Genomic DNA, 17,539 nt, shown 5'->3' with positions numbered 1-17,539 from the left:
GTGGGAGTCATCACCATTCTACGGAGGTGGGTATACAAATGTTTAAAATAATCCATTAAATTGTCTTTATTATAATGAAATCTGTCCTCTATATAATTTATCTTTGATATTCCAAATATTTTCCCATTAGATCAATTTATACCACTAAAAGTAATGAAATCCACCCTAATGTACATGTGTGTAAACCGTAGCTATTGCTTATATTGAACAATGTATACTTCCACATCGTTTTCAATTAAAATTTCTAGTAACCTATTGGCCAATTCATTCACTCACACTCTCTGTTCATTTGGAACTCAATAACACTTAAGGTATTCTGACCAACCGTGTGCAATTTTTGTAAAAAGGATTTTTTTTTTTGGTTTTTTTTTTCATTATCATTTTCAAGTGTGTGACACAGTGAATGTCGTACAATAGAAAATGTGAAAGTTAATTTTTGGTTTGGATTATATGTGTGTCCCAAAAATATAACAGGGTTAGTACATATTTATTAAACCGATAAAAAAAAATAATTATGGATATGTTGATAGTGATTTGAAAAATATTTCATTTGAAGGGAAAAAATTATACAAGCTTAAGGCTGGCCGATTTGGGCACCACAAGTAAGACCTGTTATATCCACCACCAAACAAATACACACAAAAACCTAATTCTTTCCTCCCAAACGAAATTTAAGACAAACTAATATCGTTTCCCATTTGCTTTTCGCTGTAAGGAATTTTGTTTGGAAGAAAGGTATGTACTTTTTGTGATAAACGTTGATTCCTTTACACATTCTCAAAAAATCGCTTCTGTATCGTATACCCCAAAAACACATTTTGCTTCAAGCATATATATTTTCAGGATCGGGATATTATGTTTTACCTTAGGCATACACTGGTAGAAAAAAAATTAATGAAATTTTCTTGGTGTATATATATAGTTTTAGGGCGACAATTGGTTACTTCCATTCTTTTTCTTGCAGCATACTCTCTAGGTTTCTCTTTCGAATCACATATATGTCTATAGGTTATTTCTCAATTAATATTTGTTTGCTTCCAAACAAAAATTTTAATGTCCTAAACATAATATGTTCTAACATATTAACATATATGTCACAAAAATGTTATGGTTGATTGCACTTAAAAATATTGTGTTAAAAAATTTGAGTTCCAAACATATAATTGTGTAATATTTGGTATTTTTTTTTTACTATTTTTATTGTTTGAATAAATTCATTTTAATAATTATATTTTAAAAGTTCAGTTACATAACACAACTTTTCACCTTAAACATAATTTTTAAATTTTGAATAATTTATGGTATTTAAATAACAAATGAAACGGGGAATATTAATGAAGGAAAAAACCCCGTGATTATTTGATATTTAGACCAATATTTTTTATTTATTTTTAGTGTAGAATTTTTTTTTTTGCCTAAGAGAAATTACCTTTTTTTGTTGTTTATTTCCCTAAAAAGAAATAAATCTGAATCCTTCTAATTTGTATTTTTCAACGCTTTCTTTTAAAGACGTTTTTTACTTGAAACATAGCATAATTTCTACTAGAAGTCGTAATTTCTACTCCACCATGGATTGCGTCTTCTAAATTGCAAGTTAGTCCATACGTGGTATATATTAAATCAAACAAGTATATACGGCCGTAAGTTCGGCCAGGCCGAATCTTATGTACCCTCCACCATGGATTGCGTAGGAACTTCTACTAAAGTCTGTCATCCACAATCGAATTACTTGGTTTGCGATAACACTTGCCGATGGCAAGGTATCGTAAAACTTTTTAACACTGTCTTCTAAATTGTAAGTTAGCCCATACGGGGTATATATTAAACAAAAAAAGGCCGATTAAATACGTATATAATCTAGTTTGACAAAATTTTCTATAGAAATAAAATTTTGACAAAATTTTCTATAGAAATGAAACCTTGACAAAATTTTCTATAGAAATAAAATTTTGACAAAATTTTCTATAGAAATAAAAATTTGACAAAATTTTCTATAGAAATAAAAACTTGACAAAATTTTCTATAGAAATAATATGTTGACAAAATTTTCTATGGAAGTAAAATGTTGACAAAATTTTCTATAGCAATACAATTTTGACAAAAATTTCTATAGAAATAAAATGTTGACAAAATTTTGTATAGAAATGAAATTTTGACAAAATTTTGTATAGAAATAAAATGTTGACAAAATTTTCTACAGAAATAAATTTTTTACAAAATTTTCTACAGAAATAAATTTTTGACAAACATTTCTATAGAAATAAACTTTTGATAAAACTTTCTATAGAAATGAAATTTTAACAAAACTTTCTATAGTAATAAAATTTGACAAAATTTTCTATGGAAATAAAGTTTTGGTAGATTACAAAATTTTCTATAGAAATAAAATTTTGACAAAATTTTCTATGGAAATAAAATTTTGACAAACATTTGTATAGAAATAAACTTTTGACAAAACTTTCTATAGAAATGAAATTTTGACAAAACTTTCTATAGTAATAAAATTTGACAAAATTTTCTATGGAAATAAAGTTTTGGTAGATTGTTTTTGGCGATATGGACCAATTTTTGTGTAATAAGTCATCGGCTATATATAACTAAAGACCGATATGGACCAATTTTTACATGGCTGTTAGAGGCCATATATTGACAAAATATACCAAATTTCAACCGTATCGGATGACTTTTGCTCCTCCAAGAGGCTGCGGAGGTCAAATCTGGGGATCGGTTTATATGGGAGCTATATATAATTATGGACCGATATGGACCAATTTTTGCATGGTTGTTAGAGACCATATACTAACACCACGCACTAAATTTCAATTGGATAGGATGAATTTTGCTCATCCAAGAGGCTCCAGAGTTCAAATGTGGGGATCGGTTTATATGGGAGCTATATATAATTATGGACCGATATGGACCAATTTTTGCATGCTTATTAGAGACCGTATACTAACATCAGGTACCCAATTTCAAACGGATCGGATGAATTTTGCCCCTCCAAGAGGCTCCGGAGGTCAAATCTGGGGATCGGTTTATATGGGGGCTGTATATAATTATGCACCGATATGGACCAATTTTTGCATGGTTGTTAAAAACCGTATACTAAGACCACGTACTAAATTTCAACCGGATCGGATGAATTTTGCTCCTCCAAGAGGCTCCGGTGGTCAAATCTGGGGATCGGTTTATATGGGAGCTATATATAATTATGGACCGATATGGACCAATTTTTGCATGGTTGTGAGAGGCCGTATACTAACATAAGGTACCAAATTTCAACCGGATCGGATGAATTTTGCCCCTCCAAAAATCTCCGGAGTTTAAATCTGGGGATCGGTTTTTATGGGGGCTATATATATTTATGGACCGATATAGACCAATTTTTGCATGGTTGTTAGAGACCGTATACTAAGACCACGTACCAAATTTCAACCGGATCGGATGAATTTTGCTGCTCCGGGAGGCTCCCCAAGCCAAATTTGGGGATCGGTTTATATGGGGGCTATACGTAAACGTGGTCCGATATGGCCCATTTTCAATACCATCCGACCTACATCAATAACAACTACTTGTGCCAAGTTTCAAGTCGATAGCTTGTTTCGTTCGGAAGTTAGCGTGATTTCCACAGACGGACGGACAGCCGGACAGACGGACAGACGGACGGACGGACGGACATGCTTAGATCGACTCAGAATTTCACCACGACCCAGAATATATATACTTTATGGGGTCTTAGAGCAATATTTCGATGTGTTACAAACGGAATGACAAAGTTAATATACCCCCATCCTATGGTGGAGGGTATAAAAAGACCGATTAAATACGTCTACAATTCAGTTTGACAACATTTTCTATAGAAATAAAATTTTCACAAAATTTTCTTCAGAAATAAAATTTTCACAAAATTTTCTATAGAAATACAATTTTGATAAAATTTTTTTTAGAAATAAAGTTTTGACAAAATTTTCTATAGAAATGAAATATTATCAAAATTTTCTATAGAAATAAAATTTTAACAAAATTTTCTATAGAAATAAAATTTTGACAAAATTTTCTATAGAAATGAAATTTTGACCAAATTTTCTATAGAAATAAAATTTTGGTAGATTATTTTTGGCTCGAGTAGCAACCATGATTATAAACCGATATGGACCAATTTTGGTATGTTTATTAGCGGCCATATACTAACACCACGTTCCAAATTTGAACCGGATCGGATGAATTTTGCTCCTCCAAAAGGCTCCGGAGGTCAAATCTGGAGAACGGTTTATATGGGGGCTATATATAATTATGAACCGATATGGACCAATTCTAGCACGGTTGTTAGAGACCATATACTAACATGTTCCAAATTTCAACCGGATCGGATGTATCAAATTTCAATGGGATCAGATGAAATTTTCTCTCTGTGAGGCTCGGCAAGCCAAATCTGGGGATCGGTTTATATGGGGGCTATATATAATTATTGACTGATATGGACCAATTTTGGTATGTTTGTTAGCGGCCATATACTAACACCACGTTCCAAATTTGAACCGGATCGGATGAATTTTGTTCCTCCAAGAGGTTCCGGAGGTCAAATCTGGTGAACGGTTTATATGGGGGCTACATATATAATTATGGACCGATATGGACCAATTCTGACACGGTCGTTAGAGTCCCTATACTAACACCATGTTCTAAATTTCAACCGGATCTTAGAGGCTCCGTAAGCCAAATCTAGGGATCGGTTTATATGGGGGCAATATATAATTATTAACCGATGTGGACCAATTTTAGCATGGTTTTTAGAGATCACATACCAACATCATGCACCAAATTTCAACCGGATCGTATGAAATTTGCTTCTCTTAGAGGCTCCGTAAGCCAAATCTGGGGATCGTTTTATATGGGGGCAATATATAATTATTAACCAATGTGGACCAATTTTAGCATGGTTTTTAGAGATCACATACCAACACCATGTACCAAATTTCAGCCGGATTGGATGAAACTTGCTTCTCTTTGAGGCAAGCCAAATCTGGAGAACGGTTTATATGGAGGCTATATATAATTATGGACCGATGTGGACCAATTTCTGCATGGTTGTTAGAGACCATATACTAACACCATGTACCAAATTTCAGCCGGATCGGATGAAATTTGCTTCTCTTTGAGGCTCCGCAAGCCAAATCTGGGGATCGGTTTATATGGGGACTATATATAATTTTGGAGCGATGTGGACCAAATTTTGCATGGTTGTTAGAGATCATATACCAACACCATGTATACCAAAATTTTTAAAGTAAAGGCAAAATTTTTAAAGTTCAGTGCACTATATAAAGCGATCTCCCTATTTGGTGTTTGGAAGGTATAGAGGTCGCAATTTTCATCCGATTCGACTGAAATATTAGTATTTGTGTTATATACAATGAATCTATGATTCCCGCCCAATAAATCGGGAAAAGAAAAAGTTCTTAAAAAAGTTAAATTGTTGGTCACGGAGAACATTCCTATCGCGAACATATACCAGAAAATTAAACACTGTGCCTGCCAAAAAATTTAAGTTTTTATTAAAAAAACTCTAGCAAGAAGCCTCCCCAATATTCAAATTATGAACCGAGATTCTAGTTAGAGACAGCCCTCCACATTTCCGACAAATTTCAAGAAAATCCGAAAACTTCAAATTTAAAAAAAAAAATCTGACAGAAGGAACCGTTTCCTTCCCTTCGCTCCTAAACGACTAAATATCGAAAAATCCTATATTCATTTCATAACCTCCCATATGTCCCCTATAAATTCCAACTAAATGGACGACGTTTAAATTTGTCAGGTTCTCCTTGCCCACGTTTTACAAATAAAGATGCGGATACTACACTCAACCTTCCCTGAAAATTTCAATTTGCCGTCAAAATATCAAAAAATCAGATGCCCCATATTAATTTCATACCTTCCCTCCACGTTCTCTGCAAATTTCAAGTAAATCGGAGAAATTTAATTTTGTAACTGCTAAGACGAAGTCCCCCTCCCCGACCAAATATTAAACAAGTATATACGGCCGTAAGTTCGGCCAGGCCGAATCTTATGTATCCTCCACCATGGATTGCGTATAAACTTCTACGAAAGACTATCATCCACAATTGAATTAATTGGGTTGTGGTATCTTAAAACTTCTTAACATGGTTTTCTAAATTGTGAGTTAGTCCATACGTGGTATATATATTAGACAAAAAAAGTATGTATTGGTAAGTCTACAAATAATTACGAATCGATATGGACTATTGCACGGTACATAGAGAGCCAGAATTGAAATATGTGTGATTGGGGATCGATTTATGTGAGGGTTATATATAACTATAGACATAAGCGTAGGAAGGCCCCTGGGGAGGGGGCTTAGACCCCCCAGAAAAATTTTAGCCCCCCCCCAGAATTTGAAAACCTATTTACGATTTTCTATTTTTATAAAAAATAAACAATCCCAGCCAAAAAAGTAATGAAAATGATCTTTTTGGATCCGGAAGTGGTGCAAAATTGGGCTTGTCATAGGACGGAAGTCCTCCATTTCAACAGCCGTTGCACTGAATTTGCATCACTTCTTTAGGTGTGATCCGAATTCAATGTTTTGAATGTAAATTAAAAAATTCTGTTATATTTTGTCAAATAAATAATTTTTATAAATTTAATGGATTCTAATGCTTGTTGGAAACGTTTGACCTCAAATATTTTCAAAAATTCACAAGTTTTTCAGATTGGATTTAAAATTTTTTTCGACAAAATTTAAATTATTTGTACCATTTTATGAATTCTTACTTCGTTTGTAAGGCATTTGAAACAAAAAACTTAAATTTCCCATTAAAAGTATGAAAAAAACGCGTTAAAAAAATTGAATTTAAAGAACTTCCTGAGTAGTTAAAATAAAGAACATCTTTGGGAGTACATCTTCTGGAAGTGCTTTTAAAGTTGTGCCTTTGGAAGAACTTCCAAATTTTTTTTTGGTGGGAAATGTGTGGAACTACTTTTAGTTGCTTTATTATAAATTAATTTTCGAGTTATTTTGATGTCTAATTTTTTTATTCATTTTTATGAAATAAAACAATAATTGAAATATAAATAAATGAAATATACATTTTTAGCTAGGGGGGCTATAGCCCCCCCCCCCTAGGAAAATTTTCTAGCTACGCTAATGACTATAGACCGATATGGACCTAGTTAGGCATGATTGTTAACGGCCATATACTAGCACAATGTACTCCAAGAGGCTCCAAAAAAATCTCGGGATCGGTTTATATGGGGGCTATATATGATTCTGGACTGATATGGACCACTTTTGGCATGGTTGTTAAATATCATATACTACCACCACGTACCAAATTGCCACCAGATCGGATGAATTTCGCTTCTCCAAAAGGCACCGGAGGTCAAATCTGGGGATCGGTTTAAATGGGGGGCTATATATAATTAGGGACTGATATGAACCAATTCCTGCATGATTGTTGGATACCATATACTAACATCACGTACCAAATTTCAACCGAATCGGATGAATTTTGGTCTTCCAAGGGGCTCCGGAGGTCAAATCTTGTGATCGGTTTATATGGGGGCTATACATAATTATGGACCGATTTCGACCAATTTTTGCATGGTCATTAGAGACCATATACTAACACCATGTACCAAATTTCAGGCGGATCGGATTTTTGGCTTCTCTTAGAGGCTCCGCAAGTCAAATCGGGGGATCGGTTTATATCGGAGCTATATATTATTATGGACCGATGTGGACCAATTTTTGCATGGTTGTTAGAGATCATGTGGTGACATCATGTACCAAATATCAGTCCGATCGGATGAAATTTGCTTCTCTTAGAGGCTCCGCAAGCCAAATCTGGGGAACGATTTATATGGGGGCTATATACAATTTTGGACCGATGTAGACCAATTTTTCCACGTTTGTTAGAGACCATATACTAAAACTATGTACCAAATTTCAGCCGGATCGGATGAAATTTGCTTCTCTTAGAAGATCTGCAAGCCAAATTTGGGGGTCGGTTTATATATAACAATAACAACCACTTGTGCCAAGTTTCAAGGCGATAGCTTGTTTCGTTCGGAAGTTACCGTGATTTCAACAGACGGACGGACGGACATGCTCAGATCGACTCAGAATTTCACCACGACCCAAAATATATATACTTTATGGGATCTTAGAGCAATATTTCGATGTGTTACAAACGGAATGACAAAGTTACCCCCATCCTATGGTGGAGGGATGAAAATCAGGTACTCTATATTAATTGTTTAACCTCCCCCAACGACCTATGTAAATTTCGGAGAAGTTTATTTTTGTCGCGCAAGGGAGAGGAAAGTAGCGTATCTTGGTCTAGTCGCCACCTGTAACCTTTCCTGAAAATTTCAAGCAAATCAGAGAACTTTGGTCCAATTTTCAAAAAGTCGGGCAAGGGTAGGTCCCATCACACCAGATATCAACAAATTATGGAAAAGAAAATTATTTTATACGTTCCATGGTGGTGATTGTTTAAGATTCGGCCATGCCGAAGTTTTTGTGTTATGTACTTCTTTTTCAATTTTCTTATCTCTCGCCAAAGTTTTTGGGTTTTCTTTTCTTTCGTTTTACACCTGCATTTCTAATAATTAATGGTAAAACTGAGAGTGCATGGACACAAACAAATCCTATTATTTACCACAGTCATTGGATATGTTACCTCTTAATTGTTTCCAATTTATCGAATAATTATTTTTAATTGATTGAGTGGAAAATAACAATGCCATGCTGGAACAATACCATTGGAATTGCTATATGTGCTAATAGATGAAATCGATTCCCTGGTTATGTTTTCCACCCGTATCTGTTCGAATTAAATCATATATGCTCAATAGTTTATATTGAATATTTGTAAACATTTCACATTTTATTTTGTTTTGTGGTTGAGAAACACTTTTTATACTCTAAACCACATAGTGGTTAGGGTATAATAAGTTTGATCTGCCAAAAAATGTGCCTACCAGAAATATTGATTTTAGACCCCATAAAATATATAGCGATCGACTCAGAATCACCTTCTGATTCGATCCAGCGCTTGGTGTCCGTCCGACCGTCTGTCCATGTACTTGTTGTTCACAGGATTCCGGTCGCAATTATTAACCGATTTTGATGAAATTTGGTACAGGGAGTTTTTTGGGCACAAGGACGAACGCTATTGTATTTGGAAGAAATCGGATCAAATTTAGATATAGGTCCCATATATATGTATCGTCCGATTTCAAAAAATGGGGTCACGTTGCGCTTTTTTTCAAACGGATCGTCACCAAATTTGGCAAAGGCAATCTTCTTCACCGCCCTTCAAGTCTGCAAAATTTCATCCAAAGCGGTTCAGATTTAGATATAGCTCTCATATATATGTATCGCCTGATTTTCCCAAATTTGGCCACAAAACCTTAATTTATCAAACGATCAAAGATGGCTAAATGTAATCTTCCATAGCACTAGCTATATGTGCAAAAAATAATCGAAATCGGTTCAGATTTAGGTATAGCTCCCTTATATATGTACCGCCCGATTTTTCTAAATTTGGTCATAAAACCCTTATTTATCAACCGATCTTACTCAAAGTTGGCTAGATCCAGTCCTCTATAGTACTAACTATATGTGCAAAATTTCATCGAAATCGGTTCAGATGTAGATATAGCTCCCATATATGTATCGCCCGATTTTGAAAAATTCGCCCCTAATAACCTTATTTTTGACCATAGAGGCCTCATTTCTTAACTGATCTTAGGTTAGGTTAGGTTAGGTTAGGTTATGTGGCAGCCCGATGTATCAGACTCACTTAGACTATTCAGTCCATTGTGATACCACAGTGGTGAACTTCTCTCTTATCACTGAGTGCTTGCCCGATTCCATGTTAAGCTCAATGTCAAGGGACCTCCTTTTTATAGCCGAGTCCGAACGGCGTTCCACATTCCAGTGGAACCACTTAGAGAAGCTTTGAAACCCTCAGAAATGTCACCAGCATTACTGAGGTGGGATAATCCACCGCTGAAAAACTTTTTGGTGTTCGGTCGAAGCAGGAATCGAACCCACGACCTTGTGTATGCAAGGCGGGCATGCTAACCATTGCACCACGGTGGCTCCCACTGACTGATCTTACTCAAATTTTGCACAAGGTAACCTTTTGTGGTATTAATCAAACCCGCAAAATATTATGCAAATTGGTTCAGATTTATATATAGCTTCCATGTATATATGCATCGCTCTATTTTCCCAAATTTGGCCATAGTACTCTTATTTATTAACCAATGTTACTCAAATTTTAAATTTTGATGTACTAGCCGATCGTATTTATACGTACTGGTTGCTCGATTTTTACAAATTTGGATTTATTACTCACACTAATTGAACGATTTTCTCTTTTTTAATAATAGGCTCAATATTAGTGGCATACTAACTCCGTAGGTGCAATATCAACACAGCCAGTGTTGCTAGAAGTAGGGGAAATTCCCTATATGTAGGGTTTTTCTAATATTTAGCGTCTTGTATGGACGTAGGGCCACAATGTAGGACATTTTCACTCAACACAATTTGTAATAATTTTTACATTTTGGGGGCAAGGCTTGATCTTTAACAATGTGTGGTAACAACACTTACCATTCGTGCCAAAAAAAAATCTAACAAAATTTGAAGATTACCACAAATCTCCCAAACAAATATTTCTATAGAAATTTTTGTCAAAACTTCATTCCTGTAGAAAATTTTGTCAATATTTTATTTCTATAGAAAATTTTGTCAAAATTGTATTTCTATAGAAATTTTTTTCAAAATATTATTTCTATAAAAAATTTTCTCAAAATTTTATTTTTATAGAATTTATTGTCAAAATTTTATTTCTATAGAAAAATTTCTCACAAAAATTTGTTTGTAGAAACTTATTCCAAAATTTTATTTTTATCTATAACAAAATTATTTAACAAAAAAAAAATACTATTTTGGGTGGAATTCTACCAACTGTGGCAAACGTAGTAGTAATACAAATTTATATTCTAAGTTATATATATTCATGTTTTAAGATAATAAAGTACTTAGAACCATTTTTGTTATGTAAAATTTTTTAAATTTAACGAAAAATATTGTAGGGAAAATTGTATGGGAAAGTAGGGAACTTTTTTTTGTCCTTGTAGGGTAAACCGAACATTTTCCCTGGCAACATTGACTATGAGCTATAGTCAGATTGAGACAAAGCACCCATAAACATGTACCCCTTAATTTTCTTAAATCTGCAACTGCGGTTTATCTCTCAGACCTATATCAATGTTACCCCACAAATGTTTATGATTACTAATTCAGTAAGGGTGGTTTAGGGTATGATATAGTCGGCCCCGCCCGACTTTCTACTTTACTTACTTGTTTCACTTACATTTTCCTTTTTTGTGTTCACATAAAACCACGTGCCACTTCTGAATAAATAAATTAACACAAAACACAGTAAATCCGTATTCTCCGTCCATTCCAAGAAACAATCAACTCACGTCTGACGCGCAAAATTAAAATCGTGTGTACTTGCTCAATGTTTTTCTAAAATTCTTTTCGCTGCAAAAAAGTTAAAAAATTAAATGGTCACGAAAAAAATGTAAATGATCTTTATGACCATGAAAATGTTCTAGACATGTCTATACTTCACCTACAAAAATACTTTTTTCCCTGTAAACAAGTCAAAAAATTTAATGGTCAGGTACATGATTTTCCCGACAATTTAATAGTCTCAAATTCTATGATTTAAATAATAGAACATGTTTGTGGTATTTGAGGACCATTCAAATGCTTATTGCAACCATATATTCTTCTCCTCTCGAAAACTATTTTTACAAAAACAAAATACAAGCTTTTTGCGGCAATTACATGCTCTAGATAAGCATTAAACGAATACGGCAACCATGTCCAAACATGGTTTTTCTGTGCGTGCAGAATGAAATACGTTGTGTTAGTACATGGCCTGCAAAAATTGGTCCATATCGTTCCATAATTATATATAGAGGGTGATAGGTCAAAATTTGGTTAATATAAACTTGTCGTATTTCTTTCAATTTTGCATTTAAAAAACCTGAACACCCCTCATTTTGAAGGTGTATGAGTGTAGAATATTGCTCCTATTTTGATTTTGGAATTCACTCTTCAGTTGTCAAAATGCCGTCCAAGCAAGAAGAGCAGCGTATCAAAATTTTGCTCGCGCATCGCGAAAATCCGAGCTACTCGCACGCAAAGCTGGCAAAATCGCTAAAAGTTGCCAAATCAACCGTTACAAATGTAATTAAAGTGTTTGGAGAACGTTTGTCGACAGCCAGGAAGTCTGGATCGGGGGGAAATCGAAAACCGGAAGCCGCTGAGACGACAAAGAGAGTTGCCGTAGTTTCAAGCGAAACCCTAACCTTTCTCTCCGAGATGCCGCAAATAAGCTGGGTGTATCGTCTACAACCGTGCATGGAGCCAAAAAACGAGCTGGACTATCGACTTACAAGAAGGTAGTGACTCCAAATCGCGATGATAAACAAAATACGACGGCCAAAGCGCGATTCCGGAGGCTTACACGACGATGCTGACGAAGTTTGACTGCGTGATAATGGACGACGAAACCTACGTCAAAGCCGACTACAAGCAGCTTCCGGGACAGGAGTTTTATACGGCAAAAGGAAGGGGAAAGGTAGCAGATATTTTCAAGCACATAAAACTGTCAAAGTTCGCAAAGAAATATCTGGTTTGGCAAGCCATCTGTATCTGTGGCTTGAAAAGCAGCATTTTCATAGCTTCCGGGACTGTCAACCAAGAAATTTACGTGAAAGAGTGTTTGAATAAACGTCTGCTGCCTTTCCTGAAGAAACACGGTTGTTCCGTACTGTTTTGGCCGGATTTGGCGTCTTGCCATTACGGTAACAAGGCCATGGAGTGGTACGCCGCCAACAACGTGCAGGTGGTTCCCAAGGACAAGAACCCTCCCAACACGCCAGAGCTCCGCCCAATTGAGAAATACTGGGCTATTGTCAAGCGGAACCTAAAGAAGACCAAACAAGTTATACAGCAGTAAGTTCGGCCCGGCCAAATCTTAAATACCCATTACCATGAACCAAATATTATGGTTTCCTTTGAAATTTCAGGAGGGCTTGAGGACTTGAGGGCACTTCCCGAAAATAAATTTAAAGATTTTACCTATGTGGACAATATAAGATTCTGGATTTATAAGAACCATTTTTGTTTGAGTTTTAGAGGAATCATTAACATCTCTTGTAAATGTGCAAGAATATTATAAAATAACGTCTTGATTTGAAATCTTTAATCTGTAGATTTTCACCCGAGAAGTAAAATCTGGAAATTTTACATTGAGTTTAAAGCAATTTTCATGATCAGTGCGCCCTCAAGAAGTGAAGTCGGTCTATATGGAGGCATTACCAAATGGACCGATAAAAACTTAATCCTATACACGTTTTTGTGAGCCTAAAATACCAGAATATTTACAATTTCAGGCAAATCGGATAAAAACTACGGTTTCTAGAAACCCAAGGAGTTAAATCGGGAGATCGTTCTTATGGAGGGTATACTAAAATATGGACCGATACTCACCGTTTTCAGCTCACCTCTTTATGGCCCGAAAATACCTCTAGATTTCCAATTTCAGGTATATTGGATAAAAACTTCGGATTCTAGAAGCCTAAGAAGCAAAATCGGGATATCGGTCTATATGGGGGCTATACCAAAACATGAAACGATACGGACCATTTTCGGCACACCTGTTGATGGCCCTCAAGTACCTCTAGATTTTCAATTTCAGGCAAATTGGATAAAAACTACGGTTTCTATAAGCCCAAGACCCCAAATCGGGAGGTCGGTTTATATGGGGACCATACCAAAACATGGACCGATATAGCCCATCTTCGAACTTGACCTGCCTGCAGACAAATGACGAATTTGTGCAAAATTTCAGCACGATTGCTTCATTATTGAAGACTGTAGCGTGATTACAACAGACAGACAGCCAGACAGACAGACGGACGGACATCGTTATATCGTCTTAGAATTTCCCCCTGATCAAGAATATATATACTTTATATAGTCGGAAATATTTCGATATTTCGATGTGTTACAAACGGAATGACAAACTTATTATACCCCCGTCACCATTCTATGGTGGTGGGTATAAAAAACTGCTAAGGACGAGCAGCAGTTCAAGGCAAACTGGCTTTCTGCGGCGAAGAAGGTGGACAAGGTGGCTGTACAAAATCTGAGGGCAGGTGTCAAGCGTGAGGTCCGGCAATTCGGATTTGGAAAAGCGAAAGCCTAACTGAATATTTTTCCTGAAATTTATACTAATTGAACTTGAAATAGAAATTTAATTTGATTTTTTAAATAAACGATTTCACCGATTTACACGCGTTTTCCCTTGACCAAATTTTGACCTTTAGCACCCATATAAACCGACCCCCATATTTCACTTCTGGCTCTCAGCAAGTGGTACTACAACACAATTAATTCGAATGCGGATTACCAACCCAAATAATTCGATTATGGTAGAAATTTGTACACAATCCATGGTAGAGGGAACATAAGATTAATCCGGGCCGAACTTAGGGCGTTATATATACTTGTTTTATTATGTTTTTTTTTGAGAATTTTGCCCAACTTACTCGTAAAACTGATTTTATATTTTCATATTATTTGTTTTTTGTTCTTTTGATTTAACAATTACCCTACCATTATCGTAAATTTGTGAAATTGTGTTCCGTTTCATGTGAAATTTTTCACATCATTGCCTGCTAATATGCTCTCAAATAGCCGTTACTGCAAAAAACAAGCAAAATCCAAATTTGATTGCTTCAGCATTGCCAAATTGTTTAATTTAACGCTGGTAATATAAGTTTGTATAGAATGGCACCCCTTTTTGCAAATATCAAATATTTTATATTTACTATTGTTCATATTCAAATGGCTAACGCATATGCCAACAATTTCCTCTATTTCCTATTAAATTGAGCTTTTTTGGCGCCAATACAAGTGCCATTATCATTGCATGGCATAATTCGAATGCAATAAAAGAGCCAAGTTTGTCTTTGCTGATGGTTTTGTTTGAATTTTATATTCGTCCCGGATGGTGGGTGTTTTGGAAGGCAAAGCAAAGACTTAAGTCAATAAACTGCAATCGTGATTTAGGCCGACCTAAGCTCTTTGATTGTGATGAATAGAAGGACACAAGGACTCTGTCTATACTAAGTCATGATGTTGGAAAATATTTTCATTTGTGGGCGATTGCATTGACACATTAAATCGTAAATTATTATAAAAAAATATGTGAATGCTATTTAAGTAAGAATAGAGATGTTCGCTTGAAAATATCAGTAGATCTTCGCTTAATGTACACTGAAAAAAATATTTACGTGATATTAAAGATTACGTAACCTACATTTTAGGATGCGAAATTTACAAAATATTACGGACAAATTTCTTTAAAATAATGAAATTTTAATTAAAATAAAATTTATAAGCTTTGCTTCAAAAAATTTTGTCTTTAAATTTAGGACACAAGTTTTCTAAATTGGCGTCCCTCCGTTAAAGTCGCATGTCTTTGAACTAAGGCTAATTTTCCTTAAAGTAAAGAAACAGAAAATATTTTTTTACTTTGAAGTATACGTTACAATTTGTATTTTTTAGCTGGCATTTGTTTGTACGTGAGCACCCATATTAATAAACCGCGAAAAGAGAATGAAACTTTGATAAATGAGATCTGTATCCTAATTTTAATTTTATTGGTCCTAGATCTAAAGCCAGATAGGTTGCTAAAAACTTTCTTTATTTTAGAGAAGCCGCATTTTTGGCTCGGAATCAATACCACAATCCTTAAGGAAAGGTCAAAATCTTTGAATCCAATAAACTTTTTTTGAGTGTACATAATTGGAGTATATACCCCTTTAGAGATTTGAATTCTTGTACATTCTGATGACATATTTCTCGACAAATCTTCTTGTGCTTATAAAAAGGCAATTTGGTGCATTTTGGAACTCAGAAAGCACTAAATTTGGTGCTAAAAGCACCAAATTGGCATCACTGACTAAATCACATAGAAGTTGGTATTTTTGGTGCTTTTTGACCTTTGGGAGTTGGCATCACTGGGTTTAGAGTATAACTAAGAACAGAATAAACCTAAGAACAGAATAAACCTTCGACATATTTTTCCATAAATTCAATATCTTTCAAAATTGTAACTTTTGTGTTATGTCATACTATCAAAATCCTTTGTGAATAAGTTCTCTCTTTTTGTAAAAGTAGTAACATTCCCTTGTTGTAGTAACATTCCCTCCACTATAGGTATATTAACTTTGTCATTCCATTTGTAACACATCGAAATATTGCTCTAAGACCCCATAAAGTATATATATTCGGGGTCGTGGTGAAATTCTGAGTCGATCTGAGCATGTCCGTCCGTCTGTTGAAATCACGCTAACTTCCGAACGAAAGAAGCTATGTACTTGAAACTTGGCACAAGTAGTTGTTATTGATGTAGGTTGGATGGTATTGCAAATGGGCCATATCGGTCCACTTTTACGTATAGCCCCCATATAAACGGACCCCCAAATTTGGCTTGCGATTGCTCTAAGAGAACCAAATTTCATCCGATCCGGCTGAAATTTGGTACATAGTGTTAGTATATGGTCTCTAACAACCATGCAAATATTGGTCCATATCGGTCCATAATTACATATAGCCCCCATATAAACCGATCCCCAGATTTGGCTTGCGGAGCCTCAAAGAGAAACAAATTTCATCCGAACCGGCTGAAATTTGGTACATGGTGTTGGTATATGGACTCTAACAACCGTGCTAAAATTGGTCCACATCGGTCCATAATTATATTTAGCCCCCATATAAACGGACCCTCAGATTTGACTTGCGGAGCCTCTAAGAGAAACATATTTCATGCGATCCGGCTGAAATTTGGTACATGGTATTGGTATATGGTCTCTAACAAGCATGCAAAAACTGGTCCACATCGGTTCATAATTATATATAGCAGCCACATAAACCGATCCCCAGATTTGGCTTGCGAAGTCTCCAATAGAAGCAAATTTTATCCAGTCCGGTTGTAATTGGAACATGGTGTTAGTATATAATCTTTAATAACCGTGCCAGAATTGGTCCGTATCGGTCCATAATTATATATAGCCCCCATATAAAACGTTCTTCAGATTTGACCTCCGGAGTCTCTTGGAAGAGCAAAATTCATCCGATCCGGTTCAAATTTGTAACGTGGTGTTAGTATATGGCCGCTAACAACCATACCAAAATTGGTCCATATCGGTCTATAGTTATATATAGCCGATCTCCAAACACACAAAAATTGGTCCATATCGGTTCATAATCATGGTTGCCACTCGAGCCAAATATAATCTACCAAAATTTTATTTTTATAGAAAATTTTCTCAAAATTTTATTTCTATAGAAAATTTTGTTAAAATTTTATTTCTGTAGAAAATTTTGTCAAAATTGTATGTCTATTTTGTCTAA

The sequence above is a fragment of the Haematobia irritans genome, chromosome 3 (genome assembly GCF_050003625.1).
Source record: "Haematobia irritans isolate KBUSLIRL chromosome 3, ASM5000362v1, whole genome shotgun sequence".
NCBI classification, from domain to species: Eukaryota; Metazoa; Arthropoda; class Insecta; order Diptera; family Muscidae; genus Haematobia; species Haematobia irritans.
This window is presented reverse-complemented; position numbering follows the sequence as displayed.